Source organism: Aristolochia californica, unplaced genomic scaffold (assembly GCF_029961685.1).
Source record: "Aristolochia californica isolate CCGP_79_NKW_82.1479 unplaced genomic scaffold, dmAriCali1.0.hap1 SCAF_5, whole genome shotgun sequence".
Taxonomy (NCBI): Eukaryota; Viridiplantae; Streptophyta; class Magnoliopsida; order Piperales; family Aristolochiaceae; genus Aristolochia; species Aristolochia californica.
In genome coordinates, this window is record NW_027182214.1 from 25715702 (window position 1) to 25728236 (window position 12535).

Below are 12535 nucleotides of genomic sequence, written 5' to 3' on the forward strand. Positions count from 1 at the left end.
TTTATCATGCGTAATGGGCTATATTTTTGTAAGGAATGACTTATGGATTGGGAGTCAATACTCAGTTAGAAATCCCCGTCCTCCCCCTTTTCCAGACTATTGCAAAACCAAATATATATAAACTAAAAAGAGTTTACAATCCCTAAAAATTATAGACACTTTGACGAATTATCTCTCTCTACATTTTTACATTGTTCATTTCCATTTTATATCTATACTTTTTCTTAAATCAAAACTTGAGTTTTCACTTTCCCTTCATCTCGTAAACACAAAAAGAGATAAAAGGGAAATAGATCACAACAAAATGAAAATTTTAGAGTTTATGTATGTAAAAAATTTCATGTAATAACAAATGTAAGTATTGAAATTTATTCACACACCACAAATGAACTCAAATGTTTTGCTATCCAAGTTTGGGAAATTCCACTAGTTCAACCCTAATAGCTTGGAATTTTATACAAAAGAGATTTTTCTACACATGTTTTAAAAAATGGATATGGATGTTTGAAACATGTTAAAGATGCAAATGACCTATGAATTCAAACATTATAAAGAGATTAACATTAAATTCTCAAGTGAACGTGCATTGGGATATTTAGCCGAGTCAAACAAGCCAATATTTTGCCCATTTACAAAAAGCTGACCTTTCGACCATAGATGATTGTAACGTGGTTTATCATGCGTAACGGGTGTTATTTTTTTAAGGAATGACTTATCGGTTGGGAGTGAACACTCAATTAAAAATCCCCCGCCTCCCCCTTTTCCCGACGATTGCAAAGCCTGATATATAAAAACTAAAAAAAGTTTACAATCCCTAAAAATTACAGACAAATTTTGGAATTATCTCACTCTACATTTGTACATCGTGCATTTCCATTTTATATGTATACTTTTTTCTTTAATCAAAATTCGAATTTTCACTTTCCTTTCATCTCGTAAAAACAAAAAGAGATTAAAGGCAAATATATTACAACAAAATCAAAATTTTAGACTTTATGAATGGAAAGAATTTAAAGCAATAACAAATGTAAGTAAAGAAAGTTTATTCACACACCAAAAATGAACACAAAAGTTTTGTTATCCATGTTTGGGAGATTCCACTAGTTCAACCCTAATAGCATGGAATTTTATAAGAAATTTTTTTTCTAAACATGTTTTAAAAAACGAATATGCATGCTTGAAACATGTTAAAGAAGCAAATGACATATGGATCCAAACCTTTTAAAGAGAATAACATTAAATTCTCAAGTGAACGAGCGGTGGGATATTTACCCGAGTCAAACAAGATATTATTTTGTCCATTTACAAAAAGATGACCTAACGATCATAGATGATTGTAAAGTGATTGATCATGCGTAATGGGCTATATTTTTTTAATGAATGGCTTATGGATTGGGATTCAACACTCGGTTAAAAATCCCCTCCTCCCCCTATTGCAAAACCTGATATACAAAAACTAAAAAGAATTTACAATCCCTAAAAATTACAGAGACTTTTTGGAATTATCTCTCTCTACAATTTTACATTGTGCATTTCCATTTTATATATATACTTTTTTCTTAAAACAAAACTTGAGTTTTCACTTTCCCTTCATCTCGTAAACACAAAAAGAGATAAAAGGCAAATAGATCACAACAAAATGAAAATTTTAGAGTTTACCCATTGAAATTATTTCAAGCAATAACAAATGTAAGTAAAGAAAATTTATTCACACGCCACAAATGAACACAAAAGTTTTGTTATCCAAGTTTGGGAAATTCCACTAGTTCAACCCTAATAGCTTGGAATTTTATAACAAAGATATTTTTCTACACATGTTTTAAAAAATGGATATGCATGCTTGAAACATGTTAAAGATGCAAATGACCTATGGATCAAAAACTTTTAAAGGGAATAACCTTAAAGTTTCAAGTGAATGTGGGGTGGGAAACTTACCCGAATCAAACAACCTATTATTTTGACCATTTACAAAAAGCTGACCTTACGATCATAGATCATTGTAAAGTGATTTATCATGCATAACGGGCTATATTTATGTAAGGAATGACTTATGGATTGGGAGTCAACACTCAGTTAAAAATCCTCCGCCTCCCCCTTTTTCCAACGATTACAAAACCTGATATATAAAAACTAAAAAGATTTACAATCCCTAAAAATTACAGACACTTTTTGGAACTATCTCTCTCCACATTTGTGCATTGTGCATTTCCATTTTAGATGTATACTTTTTTCTTCAATCAAAACCTGAGTCTTCACATTCCATTCATCTCGTAAACGAAAAAAGAGATAAAAGGAAAATAGATCACAACCAAATGAAAATTTTGGAGTATATGTATGGAAATAATTTAAAGCAATAAAAAATGTAAATAAAGAAAATTTATTCACACACCACAAATGAAATCAAAAGTTTTGTTATTCAAGTTGGGGAAATTCCACTAGTTCAACCCTAATGTCTTGGAATTTTATAAGAAAGAGATTTTTCTACACATGTTTTAAAAAATGGATATGCATGCTTGAATCATCTTAAAGATTAAAATGACCTATGGATCCAAACCTTTTAAAGAGAATAACATTAAATTCTCAAGTGAACGTGCGTTAGGATATTTACCTGAGTCAAACAAGCCATTATTTTGCCCATTTACAAAAATCTGACCTAACGATCATAGATGATTGTAAAGTGATTTATCATGCGTAACTGGCAATATTTTTGTAAGGAATGACTTTTGGATTGGAAGTCAACACTCAGTTAAAAATCCCATGCATCCCCCATTTCCCGACAATTGAAAAACCTGATATATGAAAACTAAAAGGAGTTTACATTTCCTAAAAATTATAGACACTTTTTGGAATTATTTCTCTCTACATTTGTACATCGTGCATTTCCTTTTTTCATCTATACTTTTTTCTTCAATCAAAACTTGAATTTTCACTTTTCTTTCATCTTGTAAAGACAAAAAGAGATAAAAGGCAAATAGATCACAACAAAATGAAAATTTTAGAGTTTATGTATGGAAAGAATTTAAATCAATGAAAAATGTAAGGTATGAGAATTTATTCACACACCAAACACAAAAGTTTTGTTATCCAAGTTTGGGAAATTCCACTAGTTCAACCCTAATAGCTTGGAATTTTATAAGAAAGAGATTTTTCTACACATGTTTTAAAAAATGGATACGCATGCTTGAAACATGTTAAAGATGCAAATGACCTATGGATCCAAAATTTTTAAAGAGAATAACCTTAAATTCTATAGCGAATGTGGGGTGTGATATTTACCCGAGTCAAACAAGCAATTATTTTGCCCATTTACAAAAGGCTGACCTAACGATCATAGATGATTGTAAAGTTATTTATCATGTCTATCGGGCTATATTTTGGTAAGGAGTGACTTATGGATTGGGAGTCAACACTCAGTTAAAAATCCCCCGTCTCTCCCTTTTTCAGACTATTGCAAAACCTGATATATAAAAACTAAAAAAGATGTTACAATCCCTAAATATTACAGGCACTTTTACAAATTATCTCTCTCTACATTTGTACATCCTGTATTTCCATTTTATATCTATACTTTTTTCTTAAATCAAAAATTGAGTTTTCACTTTCGCTTCCTCTCGTAAACACAAAAAGAGATAAAAGGCAAATAGATCACAACAAAATGAAAATTTTAGAGTTTATGTATGGAAAAAAATTTCAAGTAATAACAAATGTAAGTAATGAAAATTTATTCACACACCACATATGAACATAAATGTTTTGTTATCCAAGTTTGGGAAATTCCACTAGTTAAACCCTAATAGCTTGGAATTTTATAAGAAAGAGAATTTTCTACACATGTTTTAAAAAATGGATATGCATGTTTGAAACATTTTAAAGATGCAAATGACCTATGGATCCAAACCTTTCGAAGAGAATAACCTTAAATTCTCAAGTGAATGTGGGGTGGGATCTTTACCCAAGTCAAACAAGCAATTATTTTACCCATTTACAAAAAGTTGACCTAATGATCATAGCTGATTGTAAAGTGATTTATCATGCGTAATGGGCTATATTTTTTGTAAGGAACGACTAATGGATATGGAGTCAACACTCAATTAAAAATCCCCCGCCTCCCCCTTTTCCCGACGATTGCAAAACCTGATATGTAAAAACCAAAAAGAGTATACAATCGCTAAAAACTGCTGACTAGTTTTGGAATTATCTCTGTCTACAATTGTGCATTGTGCATTTTCATTTTAGATGTATAAATTTTTTTCAAATCAAAACATAAGTTTTCACTTACCCTTCATCTTGTAAAAAAAATTAAATAAAAGGAAAATAGATTACAACAAAATGAAAATTTTAGAGTTCATGTATGTAAAGAATTAAAAGAAATAACAAATGAATATAAAGAAAATTTTATCACACACCACAAATGAACACAAAAGTTTTTTATCCAAGTTTGAGAAATTCCACTATTTCAACCCTAATAGCTTGGAATTTTATAAGAAAGAGATTTTTCTACACTTGATTTAAAAAATGGATATGCATACTTGAAACATGTTAAAGAAGCAAATGACCTATGGATCCAAACCATTTAAATTGAATAACATAATATTCTCAAGTGAACGTGCAGTAGGATATTTACCCGAGTCAAAGCAGCCATTATTTTGCCCATTTAAAAAAAGTTGACCTAACGATCATAGATGATTGTAAAGTGATTTATCATGCGTAACGGCCTATATTTTTTTAAGTAATGACTTATGGATTGAAAGTGAACACTCCATTAAAAATCCCCTGCCTCCCCCTTTTCCCGACGATTGCAAAACCTGATATATAAAAAATAAAAAGAGTTTACAATCCCTAAAATTACAGACACTTTTTGGAATTATCTCTCTCAACATTTGTGCATTGTGAATTTCCATTTTAGATGTATACTTTTTTCTTAAATCAAAACATTAATTTTCACTTTCCCTTCATCTCATAAACAAAAAAAGTGATAAAAGGAAATTAGATCACCAGAAAATGAAAATTTAAGAGTTTATCTATAGAAAGAATTTAAAGCAATAACAAATGTAAGTAAAGAAGATTTATTGACACACGAAAAATGAACACAAAAGTTTTGTTATCCATGTTTGGGAAATTCCAATAGTTCAACCCTAACAGCTTGGAATTTTATATGAAAGAGATTTTTCTACACATGTTTTAAAAAATGGATATGCATGCTTGAAACATGTTAAATATGAAAATGACCTGTGGATCCAAACCTTTTAAAGAGAGTAACATTAGATTCTCAAGTGAACATGCAGTGGGATATTTACCTGAGTCAAGCAAGTCATTATTTTGCTTATTTACAAAAAGCTAATGTAACGATCATAGATCATTGTAAAATGATTTATCATGCATAACGGGCCATATTTTTGTAATGAATGACTTAAGGATTGGGAGTCAACACAGTTAAGAATCCCTCGCCTCCTTTTCCCGGTGATAGCAAAACTTGATATATTAAAACTAAAAAGAGTTTACAATCCCTAATAATTACAGACATTTTTTGCAATTATCTCTCTCTACAATTGTGCATTGTGCATTTCAATTTTAGATGCATACTTTTTTCTTAAAATCAAAACTTGAGTTTTCACTATCCCTTCATCTCGTAAACAAAAAAAGAGATAAAAAGCAAAAATAGATCACAAAAAAATGAAAATTTTAGTTTTTATGTTTAGAAGAATTTTCAAAGCAATAACAAATGAACACAAAAGTTTTGTTATCCAAGTTTGGAAAATTCCACTATTTTAAACCTAATAGCTTGGAATTTTATGAGAAAGAGATTTTTCTACATTTTTTTTAAAAAATGGATATGCATGCTTGAAACATGTTAAAGATGCAAATGACCTATCTATCCAAACCTTTTAAAGAGAATAACATTAAATTCTCAAGTGAACGTGCGGTGGGATATTTACCCGAGTCAAACATGCCATTATTTTGACCATTTACAAAAAGCTGACCTAACGATTATAGAGTATTGTAATGTGATTTATCATGTGCAACAGGCTATATTTTTTTAAGGAATGACTTATGGATTGGGAGTCAACACTAAGTTAAAAATCCCATGCCTCCCCCTTTTCCTGACGATTGCAGAACCTGATATATAAAAACTAAAAAGAGTTTACAATCCCTAAAAATTACAGGCACATTTTGGAATTATCTCTCCGTATATTTGTGCATTGTGCATTTCAATTTTTGAAGTATACTTTTTTCTTAAATCACAACTTGAGTTTTCACTTTCCCTTCATCTCGTAAACAAAAAAAAGAGATAAAGGGCAAATAGATCACTACAAAATGAAAATTTTAGAGTTTATGTATGGAAAGAATTTAAAGCAATAAACAAATGTAAGTAAAGAAAATTTATTCACACACCACAAATGAACACAAAAGTTTTGATGTCCAAGTTTGGGAAATTCCACTAGTTCAACCCTAATAGTTTGGAATTTTATAAGAAAGAGATTTTTCTACACATGTTTTAAAAAATTGATATGCATGCTTGAAACATGTTAAAGATATAAATGACCTCTGGATCCACATTTTAAAGATAAGAACATTAAATTCTCAAGTGCATGTGTCGTGGGATCTTTACCCGAGTCCAACAAGCTATTATTTTGCCCATTTATAAAAAGCTGACCTAACGATCATAGATGATTGTAAAGTGATTTATCTTGCGTAACGGGCTATATTTTTCTAAGGAATGACTTATGGATTGGGAGTCAACACTCAATAAAAAATCCACTGCTGCCCCCTTTTCCCGACGATGCAGAACCTAATATCTAAAACTAAAAAGAGTTTACAATCCCTAAAACTTATAGACACTTTTTTTGAATTATCTCTCACTACATTTATGCATTGTGCATTTCAATTTTTTATGTATACTTTTTAATTAAATCAAAACGTGAGTTTTCACTTTCCCTTCATCTCGTAAAAAAAAAAGGGATAACAGGAAAATAGATCACAACAAAATGAAAATTTTAGGGTTTATGTATTGAAAAAATTTAAAGCAATAAAAAAATGTATGTAAAGAAAATTTATTCACACACCACAAATGAACACAAATTTTTTTTTATCCAAGTTTTGGAAATTCCACTAGATCAACCCTAATAGCTTGGAATTTTATAACAAAGAGATTTTTCTACACATATTTTAAAAAATTGATAGGCATGTTGGAAACATGTTAATGATGCAAATGACCTAAGGATCCAAACCTTTTGAAGATAATTACATTAAATTCTCATGTGAACTTGCAGTGGGATATTTTCCCGAGTCAAACAAGCCATTATTATGCCCATTTACAAAATACTGACCTAAAGATCATAGAAGATTGTAAAGTGATTTATCATGCGTAACAGGCTATATTTTGGAAAGCAATGACTTATGGATTGAGAGTCAACACTCAGTTAAAAATCCCCTGCCTCCCCCTTTTTCCCGACTATTGCAGAACCTGATATATAAAAACTAAACAAAGTTTAGAATCCCTAAAAATTAGACAATTTTTAGAATTATCTCTCTCTAAATTTGTGCATTGTGAATTTCCATTTTTGATCTTTACTTTTTTCTTGAATAAAAACTTGAGTTTTCACTTTCCCTTCATCTTGCAAACAAAAAAAAATAGATAAAAGGCAAATAAATCACACCGGAATGACAATTATAGAGTATGTGTATGGAAAAATTTTAAGCAATTAAAAAATGTAAGTAAAGAAAATTTATTCACACATCACAAATAAACACAAAAATTTTGTAATCCAAGCTTGGGAAATTCCACTAGTTCAACACTAATAGCACGGAATTTCATAAGAAAGAGATTTTTCTACACATGTTTTAAAAAATGGATATGCATGTTTGAAACATGTTAAAGTTGCAAATGACCTATGGATCGAAACATTTTAATGAGAATAGCATTAAATTCTCAAGTTAACATGCTGTGGGATATTTACCTGAGTCAAACAAGCCATTTTTTTGCACATTTACAAAAACCTAACCTCACGATCATAGATGATTATAAATTTATTTATCATGCGTAACGTGCTATATTTTTTAAAGGAATGACTTCTGGATTGGAAGTCAACGCTCTGTTAAAAATCCCCTGCCTCCCCCTTTACCCGATGATTGCAGAACCCGATAGATACAAATCAAAAAGAGTTTATAATCCCAAAAAATTACAGACACTTTTTGGAATTATCTCACTCTACATTTTTACATTGTGGATTTCCACTTTAGATTTTACTTTTTTCTTAAATCAAAACTTGTGTTTTTGCTTTCCCTTCATCTCGCAAACTAAAAAAAGAGATAGAAAACAAATAGATCACAACAAAACTAAAATTTTAGAGTTTATGTAAGGAAAGAATTTAAAGCAATAAACAAATGTAAGTATAGAAAATTTATTCACACTGCACAACTGAACACAAAAGTTATGTTATCCAAGTTTGGGTAATTCCACTAGTTCAACCCTAATAGCTCAGAATTTTAAGAAAGTGATTTTTCTACACATGTTTTAAAAAATGGATATCCATGCTTCAAACTTGTTCAATATGAAAATGACCTATGGATTCAAATCTTTTAAAGAGAATAACATTAAATTCTCAAGTGAACGTGCGATGGGATATTTACCCGAGTCAAACAAGTCATTATTTTGCCCATTTACAAAAAGTTGACCTAACGATCATAGATGATTGTAAAGTGATTTATCTTGTGAAAATATTTTTCTGAGGATTGAATAATGGATTGGGATTCAAAACACAGTTACAAATCCCCTGCCTCACCCTTTTCCCGACGAAAGCAGAACCTGATATATAAATACTAAAAAAAGTTTACAATCCCAAAAAATTATAGACACTTTTTGGAATTATCTCTCTCTACATTTGTGCATTGTGCATTTCCATTTTATATGTATACTTTTTTCTTAAATCAAAACTAGAGTTTTCATTTTTCCTTCATCTTGCAAACCAAAAAAAAGAGATAAAAGGCAAATAGATCACAACAAAATGAAAATTTTAGAGCTCATTTACGCAAAAAATTTAAAGCAATTAAAAAATAAAAGTTACAAAAATTTATTCACACACCACAAATGAACACAAAAGTTTTGTTATCCAAGTTTGGCAAATTCCACAAATTCAACCCTTATAGCTCGGAATTTTATAAGAAAGAGATTTTTCTACACTTGTTTTAAAAAATGGATATGCATGCATGAAATATGTTAAAGATGCAAATGACCTATGGATCCAAACCTTTTAAGAGAATAATATTAAATTCTCAAGTGAACGTGCGGTGGGATATTTACCCGAGTCAAACAAGCCATTATTTTGCCCATTTACAAAAAAGCTGGCCTCACGATCATAGATGATTGTAAAGTGATTTATCATGTGTAATGGGCTATATTTTTGTAAGGAATGACTTATGGATTGGGAGTCAACACTCAGTTAAAAATCCCTCACCTCCCCCTTTTCCAGACAATTTCAGAACCTGATATATAATAACTAAAATGAGTTTTCAATCCCTAAAAATTACAGACACTTTTTGGAATTATCTCTCTCTACATTTGTACATTGTGCATTTCCATTTTAGAGGTATACTTTTTTCTTAAATCAAAACTTGAGTTTTTACTTTCCCTTCATCTCGCAAACAAACAAAAAGGGATAAAAGGCAAATTGATCACAAGAAAATGAAAATTGTAGAGTTTATGTATGGAAGAATTTAAAGTATGAAACTAATGTAAGTAAAGAAAATTTATTCACACACCACAAAAGAACACAAAAGTTTTGTTATCCAAGCTTGGGTAATTCCACTAGTTCAACCCTAATAGCACGGAATTTCATAAGAAAGAAATTTTTCTACATATGTTTTAAAAAATGGATATGCATGCTTGAAACATGTTAAAGATGAAAATGACCTATGGATCAAAACCTTTTAAAGAGAATAACATTAAATTCTCAAGTGAACGTGCGGTGGGATATTTACTCGAGTCAAACAAGTCATTATTTTGCCCATTTATTAAAAAGCTGACCTAACGATCATTGATGATTATGGAGTGATTTATCATGTGTAACCGGCTATATTTTTGAATGGAATGACTTATGGATTTGGAGTCAACACTCAGTTAAAAATCCCTCCCCTCCCCCTTTTCCCGGTGATTGCAGACCCTGATACATAATAACTAAAATGAGTTTTCAATCCCTAAAAATTATAGAAACGTTTTTGAATTATCTCTCTCTAAATTTGTGAATTGTGCATTTCCATATTAGATGTATACTTTTTTCTTAAATCAAAACTTGAGTTTTTACTTTCCCATCACCTCGCAAACAAAAAAAAGAGATAAAAGGCAAATAGATCACAACAAAATGAAAATTTTAGAATTTATGTATGGAAAGAATTTAAAGCAATAAAAAAATGTAAGTAAATAAAATTTATTCATACACCACAAATGAACACAAAAGTTTTGTTATCCAACTTTGGGTAATTCAACTAGTTCAACCCTAATAGCTCGGAATTTTATAACAAAGAGATTTTTCTACACATGTTTTAAAAAATGGATATGCATGGTTGAAACATGCTAAAGATTCAAATGACCTATGGATCCAAACCTTTTAAAGAGACTAACATTAAATTCTCAAGTGAACGTGCAGTGGGATTTTTACCCGAGTCAAACAAGCCATTATTTTCCCATTTATAGAAAGATGACCTAACGATAATAAATGATTGTACAGTGATTTATCATGCGGAACCGGCTATATTTTTTAAAGGAATGACTTATGGATTGGGACTCAACACTCATATAAAAATCCCCCGCCTCTCCCTTTTCCCGACGATTTCAGAACAAGATATATAAAAACTAAAAAGAGTTTACATTCCCTAAAAATTACACACACTTTTTGGAATTATATCTCTCTACATTTGTGCATTGTGAATTTAAATTTTAGATGTATACTTTTTTCATAAATCAAAACTTGAGTTTTTACTATCCCTTCATCTCGCAAACTAAAAAAAGTGATAAAAGGCAAATAGATCACAACAAAATAAAATTTTTAGAGTTTATGTATGAAAAGAACTTACAGCTATGAACAAATGTAAGTAAATAAAATTTATTCACGCACCACAAATGAACACAAAAGTTTTTTTATACAAGTTTGGGTAATTCCACTAGTTCCACCCTAATAGCACGGAATTTTATAAGAAAAAGACTTTTCTACATATGTTTTAAAAAATTGATATGCATGCTTGAAACATGTTAAAGATGCAAATGACCTATGGATCCAAACATTTTAAAGAGAATAACATTAAATTCTCAAGTGAACATGCGGTGGGATATTTACTCAAGTTAAACAAACCATTATTTTTCCCATTTACAAAAACCTGACCTAACGATCATAGATGATTGTGGAGAGATTTATCATGCATAACCGGTTACATTTTTGAAAGGAATGACTTATGGATTGGTAGTCAACACTCAGTTAAAAATCCCCCGCCTCCCCCTTTTCCCGACGATTGTAGAACCTGATATATAATAACTAAAAAGTGTTTTCAATCCCTAAAAATTATAGACACTTTTTGGAATTATCTCTCTCAACAATTGTGCATTGTGAATTTTCATTTTAGATGTACACTTTTTTCTTAAATCAAAACTTGAGTTTTTACTTTCCCTTTATCTCGCAAAAAAAAAAGAGATAAAAGGCAAATTGATCACTACAATATGAAAATTTTAGAGTTTATGTATGGAAAAATTTAAAGCAATAAAAAAATTTAAGAAAAGAAAATTTATTCACACACACCACAAATGAACACAAAAGTTTTGTTATCCAAGTTTGGGAAATTTCACTAGTTCAACCCAAAAGGCTTCGAATTTTATAAGAAAGATATTTTTCTACACATGTTTTAAAAAACAGATATGCAAGCTTGAAACATGTTAAAGATTCAAATGACCAAGAGATCCAAACCTTTTAAAGAGAATAACTTTAAATTCTCAAGTGAACGTGCGGTGGGATATTTACCCGAGTCACACACGGCATTATTTTTGCCATTTACAAATAGCTAACCTAACAATCATAAATGATTGTAAAGTGATTTATAATGTGTAAATATTTTTCTAAGGAATGACTTATGGATTGGGATTCAAAACTCAGGTATAAATCCACAACCTCCCCCTTTTCCCGACGTAAGCAAAACCAGATATATAAATACTAAAAAAAGTTTACAATGCCTAAAAACTACAGACCCTTTTTGGAATTATCTCTCTCTACATTTTTTCATTGTGCATTTCCATTTTATAGGTATACTTTTTCTTAAATCAAAACATGAGTTTTCACTTTCCCTTAATCTTGCAAACTAAAACAAGAGATAAAATGCAAATAGATCACAACAAAATGAAAATTTTAGAGTTTATGTATGAAAAGAATTTAAAGCAATAAACAAATGAAAGTAAAGGAAATTTATTCACACACCACAAATGAATACAAAAGTTTTGTTACCCAAGTTTGGCAAATTCCACTAGTTCAACCCTAAGAGCTCGGAATTTTATAAG